The sequence below is a fragment of the Carassius carassius genome, chromosome 2, assembly GCF_963082965.1.
Source record: "Carassius carassius chromosome 2, fCarCar2.1, whole genome shotgun sequence".
In the NCBI taxonomy this organism is placed as follows: domain Eukaryota; kingdom Metazoa; phylum Chordata; class Actinopteri; order Cypriniformes; family Cyprinidae; genus Carassius; species Carassius carassius.
In genome coordinates, this window is record NC_081756.1 from 17913568 (window position 1) to 17919648 (window position 6081).

Sequence of the window (6081 nt, forward strand, 5' to 3'; positions counted from 1 at the left end):
AATTACACTGTAACTGGGACACCTTAAAATCAAAATTTAACCAAAGACTGACATAGTATTTTCCTGTAAAACATCAACTAATTACCTTTATATATACAGTATATATATATACATACAAATCAATAAATAAATCATTGTTTACTCTTCATTGTCAAGAGTCAAATCATGCAATATTTGTAAATTGCTAGTGACATTATGAAATTGACTCTAATGCCCTCTAAACACCCCAATGCTCTTAATCATATTATGCTTTGCATTCTTTATTTTTTTTATGCTTTGCATTTGTTTTTAGATTCATGTTCATTTAGAGTCAATGGCACGCCTTACTCTCTGAACAATTCTTGCTTAAAAATTATACAAGTAGGGAAATCAGCTTTGAGAAAATAAAGATTTGTATCAGGTTGTCCTCATCTTGTTCTTTTTCTCTCAAGGAAATCAGTGGGTCTCCCTGGGAAGGGTAGGGTGAAGACACAGAGTAAACTTACGAAAGGCTGAAGGTGAAAACGAAATCCATTACCACTAGTGACACCCTTTTTCCCTTAGGCCTGACATCCGGAGACCCTAATGGTGTGACTCCAGTGAACAAGCATTTGATTCAATTCTGCAGTCTGAAACAAATGGGCCAGTGACTCACAAGGCCCATTGTCAGATGATGGCTAATTAATGCTGAGAATTTAAAGGTGCTAACCTTCCTGTTTCACAACTTTCTTTTTGAAAACCCATAATAACTTAAGGCCTGTACTTAAGAACATAATGAAGTAAGTAGAGTGCAGAGAGAGTGTAAACCTCAAACTGTCTTGACTCTCACCCCTGTCATTTTAACATTTATACATCTTTTAAAGTGTGAAAGCAAAATGCAGAATGATTCATGTTTTGTGATGCTGAATGTGATAAACACAATCTAATTATCACTTTGCATTGGTGCTTGAACTTTTCTTAATAAGATGCAAGGGGGAGAATGATCAACTGAAGTAACATAGGCAGATCAAATTAGGCAGAAAGGTTCTAACTTACAAATAGAAAGACATGTCACACAATACACTTGTCTTCTGCATTATGATTTAATTGTCACTAGGTGGGTCTTTCAACCCATTCAGCCATAGATAGCGTGAAATAAAAGCAAATCATCTTTTGCACTGGATTACTCTCTGTGAGCATGATATATATAGAAAATGGCACTCCCTAGTGAAGCAAGAGGTGTACTTCACACTTTTATTAATAGATTCTTAATTGTGCTGACATTTTCTCACTTTTATTATTGTGAGAATATAGGTTCAAAATTTGGATTTGAACTGTGTTAGAGAGGGGGACAAAAAACAAATGTATTAAATGATTTTGAACAATTTTTGTTTTTAAATGCATTGCTGTGATTTCAGAAGTAATCAGTGTTGATTTATATTTATTTTTGTGTGTGTGAGGAATCCTTTTACTGCTCATTACGGTTGTAAAAAAGCTGGCCCTGTTTTTTAGTGATACACATATTACAGATAAGAGAGTGTTTTCACAGGTTGAAATCCTATACCACCTGTGAAAACATAACATACCTCTTCCATTTAATACGTGTCAAAATGTTATTAATCCTCATCTCAAAAGTGAATGTTTTTAACAGTGCCCAAAAATGAAGACACACACCCATTTCTCTTTTTTATTACATTTAAACATGTTTGCAATAGTGTTGCTACTTACACTCAATGAAGCAAGAAAACTGTAAACTGTTGTAAAGGGCTTTTCTATTTAATAATGAAGAGAACAGCCTTTCCAGTTGTATTATCCCACAAATTAATACCACTGCCTGTTTCAAAATATGATTCAGAAAAGTTATCATTCCACCATTATGGAATAATTTTGAGCCATATTATTTTTCTCATGCTTGTTTGAGTAAGGAAAATTCAAACAATAATTAATCACAATATTTCCAAGTTTATCAGTCACCCTGCTCACCCTAACAATGCTGAGTAAATATTGCCATACTCAAAATATTTCTCTTTATTATCATGAAATGCTGTTTTAATTTCCTGTAGAGATGTTATACTATGAAGGAAATTACTATGATTGTAAAACACAAACAATTAGGTGAGGCTGATAAATTTATCAGTAGCTAATTAGTCTTAGTGAGTGGTGTGAGTAATCTCTGGAACAACAGGTCTGGGCCAATTTTTCAACATCTGTCATTGTTTACTGGTGATTGAAAGCTATTGGTTACATTATTGTCTTTACAAAGATGCTGTTGTCAGTTTCAGTTTCACAACAACATCATCTGATCTAACAAGAACACTGCATAGTGTAAGTTTGCTCTAAAGAAACACCTTGATGGACGTTTGATAAATATTTATCACTTTAATTGCTGGGCTGGTTCCCATGACAGCATAGGTACATCTGAGAGGCCCAATAATCTTATCAAAATAATATTTGACAATCCATATGTTACACTAATAGATAACAGCTAAGGAACATGAGGGTTCATGCAATTGTCAGTGTACTGTTTATTGTTTAGCAGTCATATTGCCTCTCACATTATAAAAGAGGATCAACTTAAAAAAAAAAAAAAGAAACAAAAGAACACACTTAACTTCAGTTATTATCCTTCCTGATTCCTGAAACTGTTTTTATATCCTCTGAATCAGGCAGACTTTAAAGAAATATGACGCCATGCTGCCTGCTCCTAAGGACTGAATCAGTTCTCTTTATAACTGAGATGGCCTCCTGCAAGCAGAACTTAATGTTTCTTTTTATTTTCCAATATGAAGACTTGGTGAAGTATATCAGTCTTTGTATTATGCACAGAATATGCAGATGGATCTATCACCCACACCCAGATGAGTCTTGGTAGGAGTTTCCACCTCACACCATGGAGAATGCACACCTATATTGCACTGTTTGCGTCTCTTGCCAGATCATTAAACCCTTTGACAACATACACCTGCTCTGGGGCATTATGACTCACATTCAGCCAGACAGAAGAACAACTTTGACTGCGTCATTCACTGATCGTGTCATTCTCTGAATGTCAATTGATGGGATAGTGCTGGTCAGTTATTAATGGCAGGGAAGCACATTATAACTACTCAACCCCACTTTTTAAAGAAGTCACAAATGTGATGACCCCCATTTTAATTCTTTACATTTTAAATGACTCCCTCACACAAGTGAACATTTGGCATGTTAAATTCATGAGATTAAATATGCATTTCACTGTCAGGAAAAATGAGTTTTCCTCTGTGTGGATGCAGCCTACTGTTGTTATAATGTATTGACCGCAGATGGTAGAAATACAACAACAGAGGCCGATTTGAGAAGTGCGTGTTGGTTGTATTGATTGTGTATCGATTATGTAAGTGATAATGTACAGCCAGCATGTCTTTATCGCAAAATAAACATTGAATACTCACCCTGAATGGGTTTGTTTTACGATAATGACCTCCTGACTGTAAACTACTGTAACGACTGGGTGAAGGAGTGGCAGGAAGCAAGTGCGAGATTAAAGAGATTTAATGAAGACAATGAAACAATACAATGCTGAGACACAAATAACACTGGGAGGAATGCACAGTCCAAAATGGTGACCTCCACCAAGAACTGCCGTGTGGGATCAGGAGCTACAAGGATGGGAGCCGAAATGGCATCCGACCACCTGAACGGAGTACTGGGGGAGGTCAAGGCCGTCAGAGGTGAGACTAGTTGGCTGAAATTACGAATGAAACGTCGATAAAAATTGGCAAACCCCAGAAACCGCTGTAGGGCCTTACGGGAATCTGGAGATGGCCAATCTATCACAGCCTTAACTTTGTCAGGATCCATACATATTCCCTCAGAAGAGACGATATACCCTAGGAAGGGGACAGACTGTGCATGGAATAAGCATTTCTCCGCCTTGACAAAAAGCCCATTCTCGAGTAACCTCTGGAGCACTCGTCTGACGTGTTGAACATGTTCCTGGAGAGATCAGTAAAATCAGTATGTCATCCAGGTAAACATATATAAACTGATCTACCATGTCTCTCAACACGTCATTAACGAGTGCTTGGAAAACCCCTGGTGAGTTGGAGAGCCCGAACGGCATCATCAAATATTCAAAGTGCCCTCTAGGGGTGTTAAAGGCAGTTTTCCATTCATCCCCCTTCCTGATGTGGACCAAATGATAAGCGTTATGTAAATCCAATTTTGTGAATACGGATGCTCCCTGTAACCTCTCGAAAGCTGAAGACATCAACGGTAACGGATAGGTGTTCTTTATCGTGATGTTGTTCAGCTCTCGGTAGTCAATACAAGGTCGCAGAGAACCATCCTTCTTACCCACAAAAAAGAATCCCGCCCCCGCTGGAAAAGAGGAAGGGCGGATGAACCTCGATGCCAGGTACTCAGAAATGTATTTCTCCATGGCCTCCCTCTCCGGAATAGAAAGAGAGTAAAGATTGCCTTTAGGCGGAGACTTACCTGGCACTAAATCTATAGCACAGTCGTAGGGACGATGCGGAGGAAGAGAAGCAGCACGGGACTTACTGAATACCTCCTTCAGGTCCAAGTACTCTGCGGGCACGTTTGATAACACCATGGTCTCGTTCTAAAAGACAGAAACAGGCACAACAGGACAAGCAGAAACCAGACAAGACTCATGACAACTTTCACTCCACAAGGTGACTGTGTTGGAACCCCAATCCACTCATGGATTATGTTTGATTAACCAGGGGTGACCTAAAACAATGGGAGCTACAGGGGAGTCAATGAGGTAAAAGGATATGGTTTCACTGTGGTTGCCTGAGGTGAGCAGAGTTATGGGTTCAGTGCAGTGGGTGACGTGTGGCAGTTCCTGGCCATTGAGTGCAGTGACATGGATGGGATGAGACACAGGAAGGACTAGAAGGTTCAAGTGATGTGCAAGGAGAGAGTCAATGAAATTACCTTCGGCCCCAGAGTCCAGAAGGGCGTGACAGTCGTGAGTGTGGTTCTCCCACCGCAGTTTCACCGGAAGGAGAGTTGATGATGTGGTTGAGGACTTCCCGGCGGAGACCCCACCCAATAGTAGCCTCAAACTTACTACCGGGCTGGCTCTTTTTACCGGGCAGGAATGGATGGAATGCTCCGAGCCACCGCAATATAAGCATAGTGAGCTCTACCCACCTGCATGGGTTCATGATCGTCGACGGGACCGACCATGTTCTCTCGACTCGAGCGGCCCCTTTCCAGAGAGACGTAATGGCGTGTAGGACTCACTTGTCTACCCAGGCGGTTAATCCGAGCATCCACCCGGAGTGCCAGGTCGATTAGGCCGTTGAACGTTGGGGGCAGCTCGATAGAGGTAGATCTCCTTCTGAACACGGTCGGCCAGCTCATGCAGGAATCGATCCCACTGCGCTACCTCATTCCACTGGCACGCGGCCGCCAGGGTGTGGAACTGAATGGAATAGTCCGCCACCGATGATTCTCCTTGTTTGAGGTCCGAGAGCTGGTGAGCGGCCTCCCTGCCGGCTGCGGCTTGATCGAACACCCGTTTCATCTCTTCGGAGAGGGCGTGGAACGAGGTGCAACACGAATGTTGATTCTCCCACACCGCCGTCCCCCATAAGGCGGCCCTGCCAGAGAGTAGGGTAAGAGCAAACGCAACCTTGGACTCCTCTGTCGCGAAGGTGCGGGGCTGCAATGCAAAATGCATGGAACATTTTTTAAGGAAAGTCTTGCAAAAGTTTGGCTCACCGGAGTAACTCTCTGGCGCCGGAAGTCTCGGCTCTGGCCGGAAGTGGTCCTGGGAGGTCTCCCGGGGGACGGGCGGCGCAGGCGGTGCCGTGGGCGCAGTGGGAGAGGTGAGTTGATGAATCCGCTGGATGAGCTCGGACACCTGTGTCACCAGCGCTTGGACCGCGCATCCGGTGTTCACGATGCTCTCCTGCTGCTGATCCATGCGGTTGACGCTGTGGTGAATGAATTCAGACAGTGAAGTGGTGCTCGCTGCTTCCATGTTTGGGTGAGAGCGTTCTGTAACGACTGGGTGAAGGAGTGGCAGGAAGCAAGTGCGAGATTAATGAGATTTAATGAAGACAATGAAACAATACAATACTGAGACACAAATAACGGTGGGAGGAATGC